This window comes from Ovis aries, chromosome X (genome assembly GCF_016772045.2).
Source record: "Ovis aries strain OAR_USU_Benz2616 breed Rambouillet chromosome X, ARS-UI_Ramb_v3.0, whole genome shotgun sequence".
NCBI classification, from domain to species: domain Eukaryota; kingdom Metazoa; phylum Chordata; class Mammalia; order Artiodactyla; family Bovidae; genus Ovis; species Ovis aries.
Window position 1 is genome coordinate 51,764,237 of NC_056080.1, and position 25,285 is coordinate 51,789,521.

Genomic DNA, 25,285 nt, shown 5'->3' on the forward strand with positions numbered 1-25,285 from the left:
CTGCCTTCTCCGACAGCTTCCCACTAGCTATCTATTTTACACATGGTGGTGTATATATGTCAATGCTACTCTCTCAATTCGTTCCACCCTCTCCTTCTCCTGCAATGTCCAGAAGTCTATTCTCTACATCTGTGTCTCTATTCCTGGCCTGCAAATAGGTTTATCTGTAGCGTTTTCCTAGATTCCATATATATGTGTTAATATATGAAATTTATCTCTTTCTGACTTACTTCACTTGTATGACAGGCTCTAGGTTGATCCACCTCACTACAACTAACTCAAATGTGTTCTTTTTTATGGTTGAGTTTATTGTATAGTTGTTCCACAGTTTCTTTATCCTTTCATCTGTCAATGAGCATCTGAGTTGCTTCCATGTCCTAGCTACTGTAAATGTTGCTGTAACAAACATTGAGGCACATGTGTCTTTTTCAATTATGGTTTTCTCCAGATATATGCCCAGGAGTGTGATTGCTGGACCACATAGTAGCTCTATTTTTAGTTTTTTAGGGAATCTGTATACTGTTCTCCAATGTGGCTGTAACAATTTACATTGCCATTGTGTAGGGGAGGGTTTCCTTTTCTCAACACCCTCTCCAGAGTTTATCATTTGTAGATTTTTTGATGATGGCCATTCTAAATGGTGTGAGGTGATATCTCATTGTAGTTTTGATTTGCGTTTCTCTAATAATTAGTGATGTCGAGTATCTTTTCATGTGCCTCTCGTCCATTTGTTTGTCTTCTTTGGAGCAATGTCTATTTATATCTTCTGCCTATTTATTAATTGGGCTGTTTGTGTATTTTGAATATTAAGCCACATGAGCTGTTTATAAACTTTGGACACTAATTGTCAGCCACATCATTTGAGAATATAATATTTCTCCCACTCTGTTGGTCATCTTTTAGTTTTGTTTGTTGCTTCCTTTTTGTGCAAAACTTTTGAGTTTAATTAGGTCCCATTTCTTCATTTTTGTTTTTATTTCCTTTACTCTAGGAGAAAAATTAAAAAGATACTGCCATGATTTATGTCAAAGTGTCTTCTGCCTATACTTTCTGTTAAGAGTTTTTATGGTACCAGTCTTACATTTGGAACTTTAATCCATTTTGAGTTTATTTTTGTGTTAGGTGTTAAAGAATGTTCTAGTTTCATTTTTTACGTGTAGTTGTCCAGTTTTCCAAACACCCTTTGTTGAAGATACTGTCTTTTTTCCATTGCATAGTCTTCCCTCTTTTGTTGTAGACAAATTGACCATAGGTGTGTGGGTTTTTTCTGGGCTTTCTATCCTGTTCCATTGATCTATATTTCTGTTTTTGTGCCAGTACCATGCTGTTTTGATGACTGTAGCTTTGAAGTATAGTCGTAAGTCAGGAACCGTGATTCCTTCAGCTCCGTTTTCCTTTCTCAAGATTACTTTGGTTATTTGGGGTCTTCTATTTCTCCACACAAGCTTTAAGATTTTTTGATCTAGTTTGGTGAAAAATGACCTTGGTAATTTGATAGGGGTTGCATTGAATATGTAGATTTCCTTGGATAGTATAGTCATTTTAGCAATACTGACTCTTCCAATTAAAGAACATGGTATGTCTTTCCATCTGTTTTGTGACTTCTTTGATTTCTTTCATCAGTGTCTTATAGTTTTCAGAGTACAGATCTTTTGTAGGTTTATTCCTAGGTATTTTATTTTTTTGATATGATGGTAAATGGGATTGTTTCTTGAATTTCTCTTTCTTATCTTCAGATTTCTGCCTATGAATTTTGCATCTTGTGGATTTACTTCAGCAATTGTTATCAGTTTTTTATTGGTTTGTCTTTATATTTTGAAGTTTCTTGTTATGGTAATATGCATTTCTATTGGTAATCTTTTCTAGTTCAGTTATCTTTTTTATTACCAGTTTTAGAACTTAAAATCTGGTATTCTGGTGAGCTCTGTTTCATTATTTCCTCTTTCAGGAGATTTTTCTTGATCTTTTAACTGGGAGTAGTTCCTCTGCCTTTTCATTTTATTTAACCTTCTCTGTGCCTATGAATTCTGGAGAAATATGTATCTACTCTCTTCTTTTTTAAGTTGAAATACAGTTGATTTTCAATCTTGTGTTAGTTTCTGTTGTACAGAAAAGTGAATCAGTTACACATATATCCAATCTTTTTTTTTAAAAAAAGATTGTCTTCCCATATAGGCATATTGCAGAGTATTGAGGGGATGTGCTATAGAGTAGGTCCTTATTAGTTATCCATTTTATATATAGTAGTGTGTATATGTCAACTCCAATATCCCAATGTATTCCTCCACTTGCCCCCAGATAATCACATGTATGTTTTTTTATATCTGTGATTCTATTTATGTTTTGCAAATAAGTTCATTTGTATCATTTTTTTAGAATCCACATGTGAGCGATATACTATGATATTTGTCTCTCTCTGTCTGACTTCTTCATCAGTATGACAATATCTAGGTCCATTCATGTTGCTACAAATGGTGTTATTTCATTTTTTTATGGCTCAGTAATATTTAATTAATATTTTGCTAATGATACTTACCTTCTTTTGAGAAAGCTGGCTTGAAACTCAACATAAAAAAAAAAAATTCAGATCATGGCATCCAATCCCATTGCTTCATGGCAAATAGAAAGAGGGAAAGTGGAAGCATGATAGATTTTATTTTCTTTGGCTCCAAAATCACTGCAGACAGTGACTACAGCCATGGAATTAAGACACTTGCTCTTTGGAAGGAAAGTTATGACAAACATAGAAAGTGTATTAAAAAGCATAGACATCATTTTGCCAACAAGGTCTGTATAGTCAAAGCTATGGTTTTTCCAGTAGTCATGTGTGGATGTGAGAGTTGGACCATAAAGAAGACCAACCCTGAAGAACTGATGCTTTCAAACTGTGGTGCTGGAGAAGACTCTTGAGAGTCCTCTGGACTACAAGGAGATCAAACCAGTCAATCCTAAAAGAAATCAACCCTGAATATTCATTGGAAGGATTGATGCTGAAGCTGAAGCTCCAATACTTTGGTTAGGTTTTGTGAAGAACTGCCTCATTGGAAAAGCCCCTGATCCTGGGAAAGATTGAAGGCATAAGGAGAATGGGGTAGCAGAGGGTGAGATGGTTAGATAGCATCACCAACTCAATGGACATGAATTTGAGCAAACTCTGGTAGATAGTGGAGACAAAGGAGCCTGGTGTGCCACAGTCTATGGGATCACAAAGAGTCAGACATTACTTAGCAACTGAATACCATCAACAACAACAACATTTCGTTGTAGATAAGTACATTTTATCTGTTCATCTGTCATGGTCATCTAGGTTGCTTCCATTTCTTCAATACTGTAAATAGTGCTGTTTTGAACAATGGGGTGCATGTATCCATTCAAATTTTTATTTTCTCTTACGTAGTATTGCTGAATCATATAGTAGTTCTATGTTTAGTGTTTTAAGGAAATTTCATACTATTCTCCATGCTGGTGGCAGAAATTTACATTCCCAACAATAGTGTAGGATGACTCCCTTTTCTCCACACCTTCTCCAGAATTTATTGATTGTAGACTTTTTAAATTAAACTTTTAATTTTGTATTGGAGTATAGCCAATTAACAATGTTGTGATAGTTTCAGGTGAACAGTGAAGATTCTCCCCCAAATACCCTCCCAACCAGACTTCCACATAATATTTAGCAGAATTCCCTGTGATATAGAGTAGCCCTTTGTTGGTTATATTTTAAATACAGCAGTGTGTACCTGTCTATCCCAAACTCCCTATCTGTTCTTTCTCACCATGCTTCCCTGCAGCAACCAAGAGTTCATTCTCTAAGTCTGTGAGTTTGTTTCTGTTTTGTAAATAAGTTCATTTGTATCATGTCTTTTAGATTTCGCATATAAGGGATGTCATATGATGTTTCTGCTCCTCTGTCTGACTTACTTCACTCAGTATGACAGTGTCTAGGTCCATGGGTCCATCTTCTTTATCTATTTCTCCGTTGATGGACATTTAGGTTGCTTCTGTGTTGTGGCTATTATAAACAGTACTACAGTGATCACTGAGGTGCATGTATCCTTTCGGGCCTATTTTCCTCTGGATATATGCCCAGAAGTGGCATTGCAAGTTTACGCATAGTTTTATTTTCAGTTTTTTAAGGAACATCCATATTGCTCTCTATAGTGGCTGTATCAACGTACATTTCCATCCACCAACAGTGTAAGAGGGTTCCCTTCTCTCCACCATTTATTGTTTGTGAATTTTTTGATGATAGCCATTTTGACTGGTGTGAAGTGATATCTCATTGTAGTTTTGATTTGCATTTCTCTTGTAATTACAGATGTGGAACAACTTTTCATGTGCCTCTTAGCCTTCTGTATGTCTTCCTTGAATAAAAATCTACTTCAGCTTTCTGCTCAGTTGTGGACTGGGTTTTTGTTTTGATGATGTTGAGCTTCATGAGCTGTTTGTAGATTTTGTAGAATAACCCCTTTTTGGTCACATCATTTGCAAATACATTCTCCCAGTGTGTGGGTTGTCTTTTAGTTTTGTTTATTGTTTCCTTGCTGTAAAGCTTTTGAGTTTAAGTATACCCCATTTGTTTATTTTTCTTTTTATATCCATTATTCTAGGAGATAAATAAAAAAATATATCACTGCAATTTATGTCAAAGAGTGTTCTGCCTATATTTTCCTCTAGGAGTTTTATAGTGTCTGGTCTCACATTTAGATTTTTAATTCATTTGGGTTTATTTTTGTGCATAGTGTTAAAAAATGATCTAATATAATTTTTTTTTTACATGTAGCTGTCTAGTTTTACCAGGACTATTTGTTGAAAAAACTGTCTTTGCAACATTGTGTAGTCTTGCCTCCTTTGTCATAGTTTGACCATAGTTGAATGGGATTATTATTTCTGGGATTTCTATCCTGTTCTATTGATCTATGTTTCTATTTTTGTTCAAGTAGCATACTATTTTGATGACTATAGCTTTGTAGTACAGTCTGAAGTCAAGGGGTCTGATTCCTCCAGCTCCATTTTTCTTTCTCAAGATTACTTTCATTATTCAGGGTATTTTGTGTCTCCAAACAAATTTTATTAATAAGATTTTTTGTTTTAGTTCTGTGAAAATGCACTTGGTAGTTTGATAGAGATTCCATGGAATATGTAGACTGCCTTGAATAATATTGTCATTTTGACAATATTGATTCTTCTGATCCGTGAACATAGTATGTCTTTCCATCTTTTTGTGTCTTCTTTGATTTTTCATCAGTGTCTTATAGTTTTCAGAATACGGTCTTTTGTCTCCTTGCTGTGCTAAGTTGCTTCAGTCATGTCCAGTTCCTCATGACCCTTGGACTGTAGCCTGCTATATTACTCTGTCCATGGTATTCTCCAGCCAAGAATACTGGAGTGGTTTGCCATTTCCTCCTCCAGGGGATCTTCCAGACCCCGGGACTGATCCCACATCTCTTAAGTCTCCAGCATTGGTAGGCGGGGTCTTTAGCATTAATGCCACCTTTGTCTCCTTAGGTAGATTTATTCCTTTTTTTTTGATGCAATGATAAATGGAATTGTTTCTTGAATTTCTATTTCTGATCTTGTGTTGTAAGTGTATAAGAATGTAACCGATTTCTGGGTGTTAATTTTGTAAACTGCAACTTTACCAAATTCATTGATGAGCTCTACTAGTTTACTGGTAGCATCTTTAGGATCTTCTAGTATAGTATCCTGTCATCTGCAAGCAGTGACAATTTAACTTCTTCTTTTCCAGTTTTCCCAGTCTTCTTTTCCATTGCAGAAACTGCCTGCAATGCACGAGACATGAATTTGATCCTTGTGTCAGGAAGATCCCCTGGAGAAGGGAATGGCAATCCACTCCAGTATTCTTGCCTGAAGAAGTCCATGGACAGAGAAGCCTGGTGGGCTACAGTCCATAGGGTCGCAAAGAGTCAGACACGACTGAGCTACTAACACTTTCACTCTCCAATTTGGATTCCCCATTTTTTTTTTTCTTCTCTGATTGCTGTAGCTAGGACTTCCAAAACTGTGTTGAATAAAAGTGATGAGAGTGGACATCCTTGTCTTGTCCCTGATCTTAGAGGAAATATTTTCAGCTTTTCATCATTGAGTATGATGTTAGCTGTAGGTTTGCCATATATGGCCTTTATTATGTTGAAGTATATTCCCTCTATGTCCACTTTCTGAAGAGGTTTTTTTTTTTTTTAAATCATAAATTGGTGTTGAATTTCACCAAAATATTTTTCTGCATACATTGAGATGATCATATGATTTTTGTTCTTCAATTTGTTGATGTGGTGTATCACACTGATTGATTTGTTGTTATTGAAAAATCCTTGCATCCCTGGGATAAATCCCAATTAATCATGGCGTGTAATCATTTTAACATACTGTTGGATTCTAACTTCTAGTATTTTGTTGAGAATTTTGTGTCTATGTTCATCAGTGATATGGGCCTATAATTTTCTTTTTTTGTAGTATCTTTGTCTGGTTGTGGTATCAAGGTAATGTTGGCCTCATAGAATGAGTTTGAGAGTATCCCTTCTTTTGCAGTTTTTGGGAAGAGTTTCACAAGGATAGGTGTTTTAGCTTTTCTCTAAATGTTTGATAGAATTTGCCTGTTAAGCCATCAGATCCTGAACTTTTGTTTGTTTGAAATTTTTAGATCACAGTCTCAATTTCAGTGCTTGTTATTGGTCTGTTCATATTTTCTATTTCTTCCTGGTTAAGTCTTGGGAGATTATACCTTTCTAAGAATTTGTCTATTTCTTCTAGGATGTCCATTTTATTGGCATACAGTTGCTTGTAGTGATCTCTTATGATCATTTGTATTTCTGTGGTGTCAGTTGTAATTTCTCCTTTTTCATTTCTAATTTTATTGGTTTGAGTCCTCTGCCTTTTTTCTTGATGTGTCTGGTTAAAAGGTTTATCATTTTTTAAATCATTACAAAGAAACAAATTTTAGTTTAATTGATCTTTGCTATTGTTTTTGTATTTCATTTATTTCTGCTCAGTTTTTATGATTTCTTTCCTTCTACTAACTTTAGGTTTTGTTTGTTCTTCTTCTTTTAGTTGTCTTAGGTGTAAGGCTAGGTTTTTAGTTGTGATTTTTCTTGTTTCCTGAGGTAAGATTGTATTGCTATAAACTTCCCTATTAAAACTGCTTTATTGCATCTCATAGGTTTTGGATCATTGTTCTTTTATTTTAATTTGTCTCTAGGTATTTTTTGATATCCTCTTTGATTTCTTCAGTGATCCATTGGTTGTTTAGTAGCATATTGTTTAGCTGCTATGTTTGTGTTTTTTTATAGTTTTCTCTTGTAGTTTATTTTTAAACTCATACTGTAATCAAAAAAGTGCTTGATATGATTTCAATTTTCTTAAATTTACCAAAGGTTTCTTTGTGACCCAGCAGGTGGTCAATTCTGAAGAATGTTTCGTGTGCATTTAAGAAGAAGATGTTGCCTGATGCTTTTGGATGGAATGCTCTATAAATATCAATTAAGTCCATCTGGTCTAAAGTGTCATATAAGGCCTGCGTTTTCTTATTAGTATTCTGTCTGAATGAGCAGTCCATTGATGAATGTGAGATGTTAAAATCTCCCACTATTATCATGTTACTGTTGATTTCTGCCTTTATGGCTGTTAGTATTCCTTACATATTTAGTAGTTCCTATATTGGGTATGTGTGTGTGTATATATATATATATATATATATATATATATATATATATATATATTTACAATTGCTATATATTCTTCTTTGATTGATCCCTTGATCATTATGTAGTGTCCTACTTTGTCACTTAGTCTTTATTTTAAAGTCTATTTTGTCGGATATGAGTATTGCTACTATGGCTTTCTTTTGATTTTCATTTGTATGAAATACCTTCTTCTATCCCCTCACTTTTGGAGAACGGCATGGCAACCCACGCCAGTATTCTTGCCTGGAGAATCCCATGGACGGAGGAGCCTGGAGGGCTAGAGTCTATTGAGTTGCAAAAAGTCAGACATGACTGAAGTAACTTAGCATGCGTGCATGCATCCCCTCACTTTTAATCTGTATGTGTTCCTAGGACTGAGGTGGGTTTCCTGTAGATAGCATACGTACAGCTTTGTTTTGCAGCCATCCAGACAGTCTATTTCTTTTGGTTGGTGCATTTTATTTATTTCCTTTAAAGGTAATTATCAATATGAATGTTTCTATTACTATTTTCCTAATTGTTTGTGTTTGTTTTTGCATGTCTTTTCCTTCTCTTGTGTTTCCTGCCTAGAGAAGTTCTTTAGCAATTATCAAAAAGCTTGTTTGAAGTGAAGTGAAGTGAAGTGAAGTGAAATGAATGAAGTGAAGTGAAGTGACGTTGCTCAGTTGTGTCCGACTCTTTGCGATCCCATGGACTGTAGCTTCCCAGGCTCCTCTGTCCATGGAATTTTCCAGGCAAGAGTACTGGGGTGGGTTGCCATTTCCTTCTCCAGGGGGATCGTCCCAATCCAGGGATTGAACCCAGGTCTCCCGCATTGCAGGCAGATGCTTTTACCCTCAGAGCCATGAGGGAAGCCCAAGGCTTGTTTGGTGGTGCTGAATTCTCTTAACCTTTGCTTGTCTATAAAGCTTTTGACTTCTCCAGCAAATCTGAATGAGAGCCTTGATGCATAGAGCATTCTTGGTTGTAGTTTCTTCTCTTTCATCACTTTAAATATGTTGTGCCATTCCCTTCTAGCTTGCAGATTTTCTGCTGAGAAATCAGCTGATAACCTTTTGGGAGTTCCCTTGTACATTATTTGTTGTTTTTCCCTTGTTGCTTTTAATAATTTTTCTTTCTCTTTAATTTTTGTTAGTTTATTACTATGTGTCTTGGCAGGTTCTTCCTTGGGTTTATCTTGCTTGGGACTTTCTGAACTTCCTGGACTTGGTTGAGTGTTTCCTTTCCCATGTTAGGGAAGTCTTCAGCTATTATCTCTTCAAATATATTCTCAAGCCCTTTGTCTCTCTCTTCTCCTGGACCCTCTATAATGTGGATGTTGGTGCATTTAATGTTGTCTCTTTACACTGTTTTCATTTCTTTTCATTCTTTTTTCTTTATTCTATTCTGCAGCAGTGAAATCTACCTTTTTGTCTTCCAGGTCACTTATTCATTCTTCTGCCTCAATTATTCTGCTATTGATTCCTTCTAGTGTATTTTTTCATTTCAGTTATTGTATTGTTCATTTCTGTTTGTTTTTTTTTTCATTCTTCTAAGTCTTTGTTAAACATCTCTTCCATCTTCTCCATCTTTGCCTTCATTCTTTCTCCAAGATTTTGGATCAGCTTCATTATCATTATCTTGAATCTTTTTTCTGGTAGATTGCCTATCACCACTTCATTTAGTTGTTTTTCTGGGGTTTTATCTTTTTCCTTCAACTGAGACATAATACTCTGCCTTTTCACTTTGATTAACTTTCTGTAATTGTGGTTTTTGTATTGGAGGCCGCAGGAATGTAGTTCTTCTTGCTTCTGCTGTCTGCCCTTTGGTGGATGAGCCTATCTAAGAGCTTGTACTTCCTGATGGAAGGGTCTGGTGGTGGGTAGGGCTGTGGCCAGTAAAACTTTAATCCACTTGTTCGCTGATGAGTTGGGCTGTGCTCCCTCCCTGTTAGTTGTTTCACTTGAGGCAACCCAGCTCTGGATTCTCTAGGCTCTATGGTAGGGCTAATGGTAACAACTTCCAAGAGAACTCAGGTGCTTTCTAGGACTGGTGCTGCCAGTGCCTTTGTCCCTGCAGTGAGCCACTGCCGACCCACACATCTACAGGGGATCCTCCAACACTAACAAGCAGGCCTAGTTCAGTTTTCTGTGGGTTTGCTCCTTTCCCCTGGGACCTGGTGCACACAAGATTTTGTGTGTGTCCTCCAAGAGTGCAGTCTCTTTTTCCCCATGTCCTGTGGAAATCCTGCAATCAAATCTCACTGTCCTTAAAAGTCAAATTCCCTGGGGATTCCTACTCCCTCAGCCAAATTTTCCAGACTGGGAAGCCTAATGTGGGGCTTAGAACCATCACAACAGTGGGAGAACCTCTGGGGAATAGTTGTTCTCCAGTTTGTGGGTCCTTCACCTGGCAGGGATGGGATTTGATTTTATCATGGCTGCAGTTCTCCTACTGTCTTGTTATGGCTTCTCCTTTATCTTTGGACATGGGGTATCACTTTTGGTGGGTTCCAGTGTCCTCCTATCAACAGCTGTTCAGCAGTTGTGATTTTTGTTTTCTTGCAGGAGAAGGTGAGCACACATTCTTCTACTCCACCAACTTGAACCAGTTTCCTTTTGTAGACTTTCTGATGATGGCCATTCTTGGGTGATTCCTGATTGTAGTTCTGTTTTTTAAGTTTTATTTTGTATTGGGAAATAGCTGATTAGGGATCCACTTGCTAATGCAGGAGATGCAGGAGATTCAGGACGTGCAAGTTCGATCCCTGGGTTGAGAAGATCCCCTGAAGGAAGAAATGGAAACCCACTCCAGTATTCTTGCCTGGAAAATTTCATGGATGGAGGAGCCTGGAAGGCTACAACCTTGAGTCAGACACAATTGAGCGATTGAGTATACCCAAGGGTAATCACTTTAAAAATCTTTTAGAATTTTACTTCTTCTTTTCCAATTTAGATTCCTTTTATTTATTTTTCTGCTCTGATTGCTGTGGCCAAAACTTCCAGAACTATGTTGAATAGTAGTGGTGAGAGTGGGCACCCTTGTCTTGTTCCTGACTTTAGGGGAAATGCTTTCAATTTTTCACCATTGAGGATAATGTTTGCTGTGGGTTTGTCATATATAGCTTTTATTATGTTGAGGTATGTTCCTTCTAGTCCTGCTTTCTGGTTGTTGTTTTTTTTTTTAATCATAAATGGATGTTGAATTTTGTCAAAGGCTTTCTCTGCATCTATTGAGATAATCATATGGCTTTTATTTTTCAATTTGTTAATGTGGTGTATTACATTGATTGATTTGTGGATATTAAAGAATCCTTGCATCCCTGGGATAAAGCCCACTTGGTCATGGTGTATGATCTTTTTAATGTGTTGTTGGATTCTGATTACTAGAATTTTGTAACAGATTTTTACATCTATGTTCATCAGTGATATTGGCCTGTAGTTCTCTCTCTCTCTCTCTCTTTTTTTTTTTTTTTTGGTGACATCTTTGTCAGGTTTTGGTATTAGGGTGATGGTGGCCTCATAGAATGAGTTTGGAAGTTTACCTTCCTCTGCAATTTTCTGGAAGAGTTTGAGTAGGATAGATGTTAGCTCTTCTCTAAATTTTTGGTAGAATTCAGCTGTGAAGCCTTCTGGACCTGGGCTTTTATTTGCTGGAAGATTTCTGATTGCAGTTTCAATTTCCATGCTTCTGAAGGGTTTGCTAAGATTTTCTATGTCTTCCTGGTTCAGTTTTGGAAAGTTGTACTTTTCTAAGAATTTGTCCATTTCTTCCACGTTGTCCATTTTATTAGCATATAATTGCTGATAGTAGTCCCTTATGATCCTTTGTATTTCTGTGCTGTCCGTTGTGATCTCTCCATTTTCATTTCTAATTTTATTGATTTGATTTTTCTCCCTTTGTTTCTTGATGCGTCTGGCTAACGGTTTGTCACTTTTATTTATCCTTTCAAAGAACCAGCTTTTGGCTTTGTTGATTTTTGCTATGGTATCTTTTTTTTTCTTTTGCATTTATTTCTGCCCTAATTTTAAAGATTTCTTTTCTTCTACTAACCCTGGGGTTCTTCATTTCTTCCTTTTCTAGTTGCTTTAGGCAATGTCTGCAGCTCAATTCCAGAAAAATAAACGACCCAATCAAAAAATGGGCCAAAGAGCTAGACATTTCTCCAAAGAAGACATACAGATGGCTAACAAACACATGAAAAGATGCTCAACATCACTCATTATCAGAGAAATGCAAATCAAAACCACAGTGAAGTACCATTTCACTCCAGTCAGAATGGCTGCTATCCAAAACTTTACAAGCAATAAATGCTAGAGAGGGTGTGGAGAAAAGGGAACCTTCTTCCACTGTTGGTGGGAATGCAAACTAGTATAGCCACTATGGAGAACAGTGTGGAGATTCCTTAAAAAATTGCAAATAGAACTGCCATATGACCCAGCAATCCCACTGCTGGGCATATACACCGAGGTAACCAGAATTGAAAGAGACACATGTACCACAATGTTCATCGCAGCACTGTTTATAATAGGCAGGTCATGGAAACAACCTAGATGTCCATCAGCAGATGAATGGATAAGAAAGCCATGGTACATATACACAATGGAGTATTACTCAGCCGTTAAAAAGAATACATTTGAACCAGTTCTAATGAGGTGGATGAAACTGGAACCTGTTATACAGAGTGAAGTAAGCCAGAAAGAAAAACACCAATACAGTATACGCATATATATGGAATTTAGAAATATGGTAATGATAACCCTGTATGTGAGACAGCAAAAGAGACACAGATGTATAGAACAGTCTTTTGGACTCTGTGGGGGAGGGCGAAGGTGGGATGATTTGGGAGAATGGCATTGAAACATGTATAATATCATATAAGGAACGAATCACCAGTCCAGGTTCAATGCAGGATACAGGATGCTTGGGGCTGGTGCACTTGGATGACCCAGAGGGATGGTATGGGGAGGGAGGTGGGAGGGGGGTTCAGGATGGGGAACATGTGTACACCCGTGGTGGATTCATGTTGATGTATGGCAAAACCAATACAATATTGTAAAGTAATTAGCCTCCAATTAAAATAAATAAATTTAAATTTAAAAAATCTTTTAGAAAAGAAGTATAATTGACATTCTGAGAGGAGAAAAAGATGGAATCATAAAAATCTCAAAACCAGGGAATTCATAAAAATGAGGACAATAAAAAAGAAAAAAAGCACATGAACAAGAACAGAAAACAGTAACACAGTAGTTATTAATACACTTATATCAATAATTAAACCTGAATCTTTTAAATTTACCTGTTAAAAAAACAGATTCCAAATGTGGACCAAAACCAGGACATAACAGTTAATTACAAGAAAACCAGTTTAATTATAAAGACACAGATAGAAATGACCATGTCTGGTCATTTCTTCCAGGTGGTCCATTTTATTGGCATATAGTTGCTCATAGTAGTCTCTATGATCCTTTGTATTTCTGTGGAGTCAGTTGTAACTTCTTTTTCATCTCTAATTTTATTGATTTGTGTCCTCTCATTTTTTTTTTGATGAGTGTGGCTAAGGGCTTATCAATTTTGTTTATCTTTTCAAAGAACCAGCTTTTAGTCTCATTGATCTTTGCAATTGTTTTCTTTGTCTCTATTTCATTTTTCTTCCCTGATCTTTATGATTTCTTTCCTTCTACTAACTTTAGGTTTTGTTTGTTCTTCCCCTAGTTGTTTTAGGTGTAAGATTAGGTTTTTTTACTTGAGATTTTCTTGTTTCTTGAGGTAAGATTGCACTGCTATAAAATTCCCTCTTAAAACTACTTTTGCTACATCCCATAGGTTTTGGACCTTTGTGCTTTTGTTTTCATTTGTCTTTAGGTATATTTTGATTTCCTCTTTGATTTCTTCAGTGGTCCATTGGTTGTTTAATAGCATATTGTTTAGCAGCCGTGTGTTTGTGTTTCTTATATTTTTTTCTTCTTGTAGTATATATCTAATCTCATAGCATTGTGATCAGAAAAGATGTTTGATATGATTTCAACTTTCTTAAATTTACCAAGGCTCGCCTTGTGGCCCAGCATGTGGTCAACCCTAGAGAATGTCCATGTGCACTTGAGAAGAATGTGTAGTCTGTGGAGTTTGGGTGGACTGCTATACATATTAAATCAAACTGATCTAAAGTGTCATTTAAGGCCTGTATTTTCTTATTAATTTTCTGTCTGAATGATTTGTCCATTGATGAATGTAGAGTGTTAAATCTCCCCACAATTATTGCTTTACTGTTGATTTTCCCCTTTATGGTTTTTAGTATTTGGCTTGCATATTTAGTTGCTCCTATATTGGGTGTATATATATATTTATAATTGTTATATCTTATTCTTGGAGAGATCCCTTGATCATTATTTAGTGTTCTTCTTTGTCTCTTTCAGCCTGATGTGAAGAGAGTTTGGGGGAGAATGGATACATGTATATGTATGGTTGAGTCCCTTCACTGTTCACCTGAAACTATCATAAAATTGTTAATCAGCTATACCCCAATACAAAATTTAAAATTTTTTCCTAAAAAGTAAAGGGATGGATTGCTAAGTCATCTGGTAGCCCTATTTTTAGTTTCTTTAAGGAACTTCCGTACTGTTCTCCATCACAGCTGTATCAATTTACAGTCCCACCATCACAGAAACAACCTAAATGTCCATCAACAGAAGAGTGGATAAAGAAGATGAAGCACATATATACAATGGAATGTTTGTTGTTATTGTCTTTGTTGCTCAGTCACTAAGTCGTGTCCTACTCTTTGTGACCCCATACACTGCAGCACGCCAGGCTCCCCTATCTTTCACTATCTCCCAGAGTTTGCTCTAATTCATATTCATTGAATTGGTGATGCTATCTAACAATCTCATCCTCTTCCATCCCTTTCTCCTTTTGCCTTCAATCTTTCTCAGCATCAAGATCTTTTCCAGTGAAGTGTCTGTTCACATCAGGTGCCAAAGTATTGGAGCTTGTGTCGATATCAGTCCTTCCAATGAATTTTCAGGGTTGATTTCCTTTAGGATTGACTGGTTTGATCTCCTTCATACAAAGTCCTCTCAAGAGTCTTCTCAAACACCACAATTCAAAAGCATCAATTTTTCAGCATTCAGCTTTCTTTATGGATTAACTCTCACATCTTTGCATGACTACTGGAAAAATCATAACTGTGACTATCTGGACCTTTGTTAGTAAAGTAATGCCTCTGCTTTTGAATAGTGCTGCCTAGGTTTGCATAGCTGTTCTTCCAAAGAACAAGTGTCTGTTTATTTCATGGCTGCAGTCACTGTCCATGAAATTTTGGAAGGTGATTTTGAAGCCCAAGAAAATAAAATCTGTCACTGCTCTCACTTTTCCCCCTTTTATTTGCCATAAAGTGATGGGACTGGATGCCATGATCTTAGTTTTTGAATGCTGAGTTTTAAGCCAACATTTTCACCCTCCTCTTTCACCTTCATCAAGAGGCTCTTTAGTTCCTCTTCACTTTCTGCCATTAAGGAGGTATCATCTGCATATCTGAGGTTACTGATATTTCTCCTGGCAATCTTGATTCCAGCTTGAGCTTTATTCAGCCTGGAATTTCACATAATGTGCTCTGCATATAAATTAAATAGGCAGGGTGACAATATACAGCTTTGTCATTCTCCTTTCCCAACTTTGACCTAGTCCATTGTTCCGTGTCCAGTTCTAACTGTTGCTTCTTGACCCATGTATAAATTTCTCAGGAGACAGGTAAGTCTCATACTCCCATCTCTTAAAAAATTTCCCACAGCTTGCTGCAATCCACACAAAGGCTTTAGTATTGTCAATGAATCAGACGTAGATATTTTCATGGAATTCCCTTGCTTTCTCTATGATCCAATGAATGTTGGCAATTTGATCTCTGATTCCTCTGCTTCTTTGAAATACAACTTGTACATCTGGGAGTTTTTGGTCATGCACTGCTGAAGCCTAGTTTGAAGGATTTTGAGCATAACCTTACTAGCATGTGAAATGAGCTCAATTATATGGTAGTCTAAACATTCTTTGGTATTGCCTTCTTTGAGATTGGAATGAAAACTAACCTTTTCTGGTCCTGTGGCCACTGCTGAGTTTTCAAAATTTGCTGAAATATTGAGTGCAGCACTTACCAGCATCATTAAAGATTTTAAATAACTCAGCTGCATTTCCATCACCTCCACTAGCTTTGTTCGTAGTGATGCTTCCTAAGGCCCACTTGACTTCAGACTCCAGGTTGTCTAGCTCTAGATGAGTGACCATACCATCAGGGTTATCTTAGTTGTTGAAATCTTTCTTGTATAGTTCTTTTGTATATTCTTGCTACCTCTTCTTAATCTCTCCTGCTTCTTTTGGGTCCTTACCATTTCTGTCCTTGACAGACATAGGGTCCTAACACTTACCTCTTCTGTCCTTTTGTGTCCATCCTTGATATCTCCAATTTTATTGAAGAGATCTCTAGTCTTTCCTATTCTATTGTTTTCCTCTTATTTCTTTGCATTGTTCATTTAAGAAAGCCTTCTTAGCTCTCCTTGCTATTCTCTGGAACTCTGCATTCAGGTGGGTATATCTTTCCCTTTCTCCTTTGCTTTTCCCTTATTTTCTCAACTAGTTGTAAGGCCTCCTCAGACAATCAATTTGCCTTGTTTCATTTCTTTTTCTTGGGAATGATTTTGGTCATGCCTCCATGATTCTCCCATGAAGGGGAATGGAATATTTTTCACCCATGAAAAAAATGATATATTACCATTTGCAGCAACATGAATACACCTAGAGGTTTTCATACTCGATGAAGCAAATTAGACAAAGACAAATATTATATAACTTTTAAGTGGAATCTAAGAATAATACAAATGAATCTATATACAAACAAAGATAGACTCACAGCTATAGAAAACAAACTTATGCTTACCCAAAGTGAAAGGGATTGGGGAGGGATAAAATAGGAGGTTGGGATTAATAGATACACACTACTCTACATAAAATAGATAAGTTAGAAGGGTTCACAGTGTAGCATAGGGAGCTATATTCAATATTTTGTAATACCTATAATGGAAAACAATCTGAAAAATATATGTATATATAACTGAATCACTTTGTTGCACACCTGAAACTAAGGAAAATTTGTAAATCAGCTATGCTTCAATTTAACAAATGGCCAAATGGAGTGACATCAGCAAAATACTGAACTGAATAATTCCAGGCCCTAAATCCCTCGTGGAGACACTGAATATAGAACAATCAGCTCAGTTCAGTTCAGTCGCTCAGTCATGTCCAACTCTTTGTGACCCCATGAATTGCAGCACGCGAGGCCTCCCTGTCCATCAAAAACTTCCGGAGTTCATTCAGCTCATGTCCATTGAGTCAGTGATGCCATCCAGCCATCTCATCCTCTGTTGTCCCCTTCCCCTCCTACCCCGAATCCCTCCCAGCAAGAGTCTTTTCCAATGAGTCAACTTTTCGCATGAAGTGGCCAAAGTATTGGAGTTTTAGCTTTAGCATCAGTCCTTCCAATGAACACCCAGGACTGATCGCCTTTAGAATGGACTGGTTGGATCTCCTTGCAGTCCAAGGGACTCTCAAGAGTCGTCTCCAGCACCACAGTTTGAAAGCATCAATTCTTCGGTGCTCAGCTTTCTTCACAGTCCAACTCTCAAATCCATACAGAACAACTGGAAAAACCATAGCCTGGACTAGACAGACCTTTGTTGACAAAGGAATGTCTATGCTTTGGAATATGCTATCTAGGTTGGTCATAACTTTTCTTCCAAGGAGTAAGCGTCTTTTAATTTCATGGCTGCAGTCACCATCTGCAGTGATTTTGGAGCCCCCCAAAATAGTCTGACACTGTTTCCACTGTTTCCCCATCTATTTCCCATGAAGTGATGGGACCAGATGCCATGATCTTCGTTTTCTGAATGTTGAGCTTTAAGCCAACTTTTTCACTCTCCTCTTTCACTTTCATCAAGAGGCTCTTTAGTTCCTCTTCACTTTCTGCCATAAGGGTGGTGTTATCTGCATATCTGAGGTTATTGACATTTCTCCCGGCAATCTTGATTCCAGCTTGTGCTTCTTCAAGCCCAGTGTTTCTCATGATGTACTCTGCATATAAGTTAAATAAACAGGGTGACAATATACAGCCTTGATGTACTCCTTTTCCTATTTGGAACCAGTCTGTTGTTCCACGCCCAGTTCTGTTGCTTCCTGACCTGCATATAGGTTTCTCAAGAGGCAGGTCAGGTGGTCTCGTATGCCCATCTCTTTCAGAATTTTCCACAGTTTTTTGTGATCCACACAGTCAAAGGCTTTGACATAGTCAATAAAGCAGAAATAGATGTTTTTCTGGAACTCTGTTGCTTTATCAATGATCCTGGGGATGTTGGCAATTTGATTTCTGGTTCCTCTGCCTTTTCTAAAACCAGCTTGAACATCTGGAAGTTCACAGTTCATGCATTGCTGAAGCCTGGCTTGGAGAATTTTGAGCATTACTTTCCTAGCATGTGAGATGAGTGCAATTGTGCAGTACTTTGAGCATTCTTTAGCATCGCCTTTCTTTGGAACTGGAATGAAAACTGCCCTTTTCCAGTCGGGACCTCTGCTGAGTTTTCCAAATTTGCTGGCATATTGAGTGCAGCACTTTCACAGCATCATCTTCCAGGATTTGAAATAGCTCCACTGGAATTCCATCACCTCCACTAGCTTTGTTCCTAGTGATGCTTTCTAAGGCCCACTTGACTTCACATTCCAGGATGTCTGGCTCTAGGTGAGTGATCACACCATCATGATTATCTTGGTCTTGAAGATCTTTTTTGGACAGTTCTTCTGTGTATTCTTGCCACCTCTTCTTAATATCTTCTGCTTCTTTTAGGTACCTACCATTTCTGTCCTTTATTGAGCCCATCAATGTTCCCTTGGTATCTCTAATTTTCTTGAAGAGATCTCTAGTGTTTCCCATTCTGTTCTTTTCCTCTATTTCTTTGCACTGATTGCTGAGGAAGGCTTTCTTATCTCTCCTTACTATTCTTTGGAACTCTGCATTCAGATGCTTACATCTTTCCTCTTCTCCTTTGCTTTTCACTTCTCTTGTTTTCACAGCTATTTTTAAGGCCTCCTCAGACAGCCATTTTACTTTTTTGCATTTCTTTTCTATGGGGATGGGCTTTTCCCTATCTCCTGTACAATGGCACAAACCTCCGTCCATAGTTCATCAGGCACTCTATCAGATCTAGTCCCTTAAATCTATTTCTCACTTCTACTGTATAATCATAAGGGACTTGATTTAGGTCATACTTGAACGGTCTAATTGTTTTCCCTACTTTTTTCAATTTAAGTCTGAATTTGGCAATAAAGAGTTCATGATCTGAGCCACAGTCAGCTCCCGGTCTTGTTTTTGCTGATTGTATAGAGCTTCTCCATCTTTGGCTGCAAAGGATATAATCAATCTGATTTTGGTGTTGACCATCTGGTGATGTTCATGTGTAGGGTTTTCTCTTGTGTTGTTGGAAGAGGGTGTTTGCTAGAATATATGGACCTAAATAACTTTGTGAGAACTCTAGAATCAGTTAAGAAGCTGCTCACCCATAATACACTTCCTCTCCAGTGCAATGCATTGTGGTCAGAGGGGGGCACCCACTTATAGCTATTCTCTCAAGGAAGAAAAGGAATAGAAATTTGCTTGAAATATTCTGATTTGCTTTTGTCTTAACTGGTTTTTGTCTTGTCTAACTTGGAGCACTGATGCAAAAGGTTACATAGTTTGGATATAAGAATCAAAGCCACTGAAAACAGAGGTAGTGGCTCTGGTGTGTTAGCTTTGTTCTGCAGGAGATCTGCAGAACTGTAAACACCTGGGGTCTAGAGATGAAGAATACTATAGAAATCCAAGGTTTCTGAGGAAAAGCAGGGGTGAGACTCTTAGGGAAACTAAGACATTTAAAAGCACCCGTGTATACTGGGAGCTGGAATAAAAGCATACACAGAGGCCCAGGGAAGATGCATTTCCAGAATAAATTTGAAAGGACACAAAGCCTTTACATGCTGAATTAGTGAAGGACTTCCTCTGATGAATAGTTTTAGTTGCTCAGTTGTATCCAACTTGCTCAGTTGTGTCCATAGACTGTAACGTTCTAGGCTCCTCTGTTCGTGGGGTTCTCCAGACAAGAACACTGGAATGGGTTGCCATTTCCTTCTCCAGAGGATCTTCCCACCCCAGGAACCAAACCCATGTCTCCTGCATTGCAGGCAGATTTCTTTACCATCTAAGCTACAAGGAAGTCCCCTAGTGAAGACAGTTGCAAAGACTGGGACACCTGGCTATTTTTTCCAATGTCTAACTTTCAACAAAACTTCAAAAGGTGTTCAAAGAAACAGAGAAACACAACCCATTCCAAGGAAAAACTATTCAGAAATCAACCTGAAAGAAATTCAGGCCTCTGTTCTTCCTAAGAATTTGAAACATCTCTGTCCCAAAGATGCTCAATGAGGTAAAATAGAACATGGACAGACCACTAAATGAAATCAGGAAAATGATGTATGAACAAAATGAGAATACCAATAAAAATACAGATTAAAAAAAAAGAATCAAACAGAAATGTGGGTCCTGAAAGATACTGTGATGATTAATTTTATGTGTCAACTTGACTGAGTCATAAATTGTCACACGTTTTCTTAAACATTATTTCTGGTTGAATTTGTGAAAATGTTTCTGGGAAATCAGCATTTGAATTGATAGACTGAATAAAGTAGATTGCCCTTCTCAATGTGAGTGGGTCTCATCCAATCAACTGAACATCTGAATAGAATAAAAGGGCAGAGGATGAGAAACTTTTTCTCTGTAACTGACTATTGAGCTGAGACATTGGTCTTCTCCCCACAGACTGGAATTTACATACCATTAATGCTCCTGGTTCTCAGGCCTTCAGACTTATATTGGAACTGTATCACTGGTTTTCCTGGGTCTCTGACTTCTAGACTGTGGAACTTCTCAGCCTCCATAGTTACATAAGTAAATTCCTTATTTTTAAGACATATAAAGCTATAACAACCCTATGTTAATTGCAGCCATATTTACAACAACCAAATATGGAAGCAACCTAAATGTACATCAATAGATGAATGGGTAAAGAAGATGTGGCTTAAATACAATGGAATAATACTCAGCCATGAAATTGGATGAAATCTTGCCATGTGACAACATGGATGGATCTAGAAAGTGTTATCTAAGTGAATAAGTTAGACAAGGAAAGAAAAAATACTGTATGACCTGAGTTATATGGGAGATCTAAAAAGCAAGACAAACCAAACAACAAAACAAAACTGAAATATACTTAATACATACAGGGAGCAAACTAATGGTTGCCAGAGGGGCAATGGGGCAGTTAGGCAAAATAGGTAAAGGAGATGAAGAGGTATAAACTTCCACTTGTAAAATAAATGTCATGAGAATGTAATATATAGCATAAGGAATGTGGTCAATTATACTGTGATAATTTTGTATGGTGGTAGATGGCTAGTCTTATTGTGGTGATCATTTCTTAATGTATTTCACTGTAAAATCACTATATTGTACACCCGAAACTAATATAAGATTGTATGTCAACTATACTAAAAAATTGCCCCAAATCAACAATCTAGGCTTACATGTTAAACAATTAGAAAAAGAACATGTCCCCTGTTTGAAGTATTTTGACTTCCCCTCCTTGAAAGAAAGACCTGGAACCAGAGGAGAAGAGTGATTGAAGAGTTAAAATTCCTGGCTTTCTGAAACTATCGACCTGAATTGGATGAACTACTAGGAGTTTGGAGAGAAAGGTGATCACTTTGTACCTCTGGCATGCTGTCCCACGGAACTTGAGATCCAGCTAAGTTACGAGATTTTTAAACACATTGAAAGTGAAATGGTGTTAAAATAAATTGGATATGCTCATAAAAAATAAAAAGAAAAAACTAAGCTCAAGGTAGCATGTGGGAGATAATAATAAAGATTAGAGCAGAGATAAATGAAATAGAGAATAGAAAAACAATAGAGAAAATTTACAAAGCCAAAATATTGGGTCTTTGATAGATCTACAAAATTGATAAAATTTTAAGATATACTAAGAAATAAGAGAAGTTTCAAATAATTAAAATCAGAAATGAAAGTGGGGACATTATCAGTTCAGTTCAGTTGCTCAGTTGTGTCCGACTCTTTGTGACCCCATAGACTGCAGCATGCCAAGCCTCCCTGTCCATCACCAACTCTCAGAGTTTACTCAAATTCATGTCCATTGAGTTGGTGATGCCATCCGATCATCTCATCCTCTGTCATCCCCTTCTCCTCCTGCCTTCAATCTTGCCCAGCATCAGGGTCTTTTCCAATGAGTCAGTTCTTCGCATCAGGTGGCCAAAGTATTGCAGCTTCAGCTTCAGCATCAGCCTTTCCTACGAATATTCAGGACTGATTTCCTTTAGGATGAACTGGTTGGATCTCCTTGCAGTCCAAAGGACTCGCAAGAGTCTTCTCCAACATCACAGTTCAAAAGCATCAATTCTTTGGTGCTCAGCTTTCTTTATAGTCCAACTCTCACATCCATAGATGACTAGTGGAAAAACCATAGCCTTGACTAGATGGACCTTTGTTGGCAAAGAAATGTCTCTGCTTTTTAATATGCTGTCTAGGTTGGTCATAACTGTCCTTCCAAGGAGCAAGCATCTTTTCATTTCATGGCTGCAGTCACCATCTGCAGTGATTTTATAGCCTAAAAAATATAGTCTGTCACTGTTTCCATTGTTTCCCCATCTATTTGCCATCAAGTGATGGGACCAGATGCCATGATCTTCGTTTTCTGAATGTTGAGTTTTAAGCCAACTTTTTCACTCTCCTCTTTCACTTTCATCAAGAGGCTCTTTAGTTCTTCTTCACTTTCTGCCATAAGGGTGATGTTATTTGCATATCTGAGGTTATTGATATTTCTTCCAGCAATCTTGATTCCAGCTTGTGCTTCTTCCAGTCCAGCGTTTCTCATGATGTACTCTGCATAGAAGTTAAATAAGCAGGGTGACAATATATAGCCTTGATGTACTCCTTTCCCTATTTGGAACCAGTCTGTTGTTCCATGTTCAGTTCTAACTGTTGCTTCCTGACCTGCATATAGGTTTCTCAAGAGGCAGTTCAGGTGGTCTGGTATTCCCATCTCTTTCAGAATTTTCCACAGTTTATTGTGATCCACGCAGTCAAAGGCTTTGGCATAATCAATAAAGCAGAAGTAGATGTTTTTCTGGAACTCTCTTGGTTTTTCCATGATCCAGCAGATGTTGGCAATTTGATCTCTGGTTCCTCTGCCTTTTCTAAAACCTGCTTGAACATCAGGAAGTTCGGGGTTCACATATTGCTGAAGCCTGGCTTGGAGAATTTTGAGCATTACTTTACTAGCATGTGAGATGAGTGCAATTGTGCCGTAGTTTGGGCATTCTTTGGCATTGCCTTTCTATGGAGTTGGAATGAAAACGGACCTTTTCCAGTCCTGTGGCCACTGCTGAGTTTTCCAAATTTGCTGGCATACTGAGTGCAGCACTCTCACAGCATCATCTTTCAGGATTTGAAATAGCTCAACTGGAATTCCATCACTTCCACTAGCTTTGTTCATAGCGATGCTTTCCAAGGCCCACTTGACTTCACATTCCAGGATGTCTGGCTCTAGGTGAGTGATCACACCATCTTGATTATCTGGGTCATGAAGATCTTTTTTGTACAGTTCTTCTGTGTATTCTTGCCACCTCTTCTTAATATCTTCTGCTTCTGTTAGGTCCATACCATTTCTGTCCTTTATCGAGCCCATCTTTGCAGGAAATGTCCCCTTGGTATCTCTAATTTTCTTGAAGAGATCTCTGGTCTTTCCCATTCTGTTCTTCTCCTCTATTCATTTGCATTGATGGTTGAGGAAGGCTTTCTTATCTCTCCTTACTATTCTTTGGAACTCTGCATTCTGATGCATATATCTTTCCTTTTCTCCTTTGCTTTTTGCTTCTCTTCTTTTCACAGCTATTTGTAAGGCCTCCCCAGACAGCCATTTTGCTTTTTTGCATTTCTTTTCCATGGGGGGATGGTCTTGATCCTTGTCTCATGTACAATGTCACGAACCTCCGTCCATAGTTCATCAGGCACTCTATCTATCAGATCTAGGCGCTTAAATCTATTTCTCACTTCCTCTGTATAATCATAAGGGATTTGATTTAGGTCATACCTGAATGGTCTAGCAGTTTTCCCTACTTTCTTCAATTTGAGTCTGAATTTGGCAATAAGGAGTTCATGATCTGAGCCACAGTCAGCTCCTGGTCTTGTTTTTGTTTACTGTGTAGAGCTTTCCCATCTTTGCCTGCATAGAATATAATCAATCTGATTTCGGTGTTGACCATCTGGTGATGTCCACGTGCAGAGTCTTCTCTTGTGTTGTTGGAAGAGGGTGTTTGCTATGACCAGTGCATTTTCTTGGCAAAACTCTATTAGTCTTTGCCCTGCTTCATTCTGCATTCCAAGGCCAAATTTGCCTGTTACTCCAGGTGTTTCTTGACTTCCTACTTTTGCATTCCAGTCCCCTATAATGAAAAGGACATCTTTTTTGGGTGTTAGTTCCAAAAGGTCTTGTAGGTCTTCATAGAACCATTCAACTTCCGCTTCTGCAGCGTTACTGTTGGGGCATAGACTTGGATTGAGGTGATATTGAATGGTTTGCCTTGGAAACGAACAGAGATCATTCTGTCGTTTTTGAGATTGCATCCAAGTACTGCATTTCAGACTCTTTTGTTGACCATGATGGCTACTCCATTTCTTCTGAGGGATTCCTGCTCGCAGTAGTAGATATAATGGTCATCTGAGTTAAATTCATCCATTCCAGTCCATTTTAGTTCGCTGATTCCTAGAATGTCAACGTTCACTCTTGCCATCTCTTGTTTGACCACTTCCAATTTGCCTTGATTCATGGACCTGACATTCCAGGTTCCTATGCAATATTGCTCATTACAGCATCAGACCTTGCTTCTGTCACCAGTCACATCCACAGCTGGGTATTGTTTTTGCTTTGGCTCCATCCCTTCATTCTTTCTGGAGTTATTTCTCCACTGATCTCCAGTAGCATATTGGGCACCTACTGACCTGGGGAGTTCCTTTTTCAGTATCCTATCATTTTGCCTTTTCATACTGTTCATGGGGTTCTCAAGGCAAGAAGACTGAAGTGGTTTGCCATTACTTTCTCCAGTGGACCACATTCTGTCAGACCTTTCCACCATGACCCGCCCATCTTGGGTTGCCCCACAGGGCATGGCTTAGTTTCACTGAGTTAGACAAGGCTCTGGTCCTGTGATTAGATTGAATAGATTTCTGTGAGTATGGTTTCAGTGTGTCTGCCCTCTGATGCCCTCTTGCAACACCTACCATCTTACTTGGGTTTCTCTTATCTTGGGTGTGGGATATCTCCTCACGGCAGCTCCAGCAAAGCACAGCTGCTGCTCTTTACCTTGGTAGAGGAGTATCTCCTCACCACCACTCTTCCTGACCTTCAACGTGGGAGAGGTCCCCTAGGCCATCCTGCGCCCACGCAGCCACCACTCCTTGGATGTGG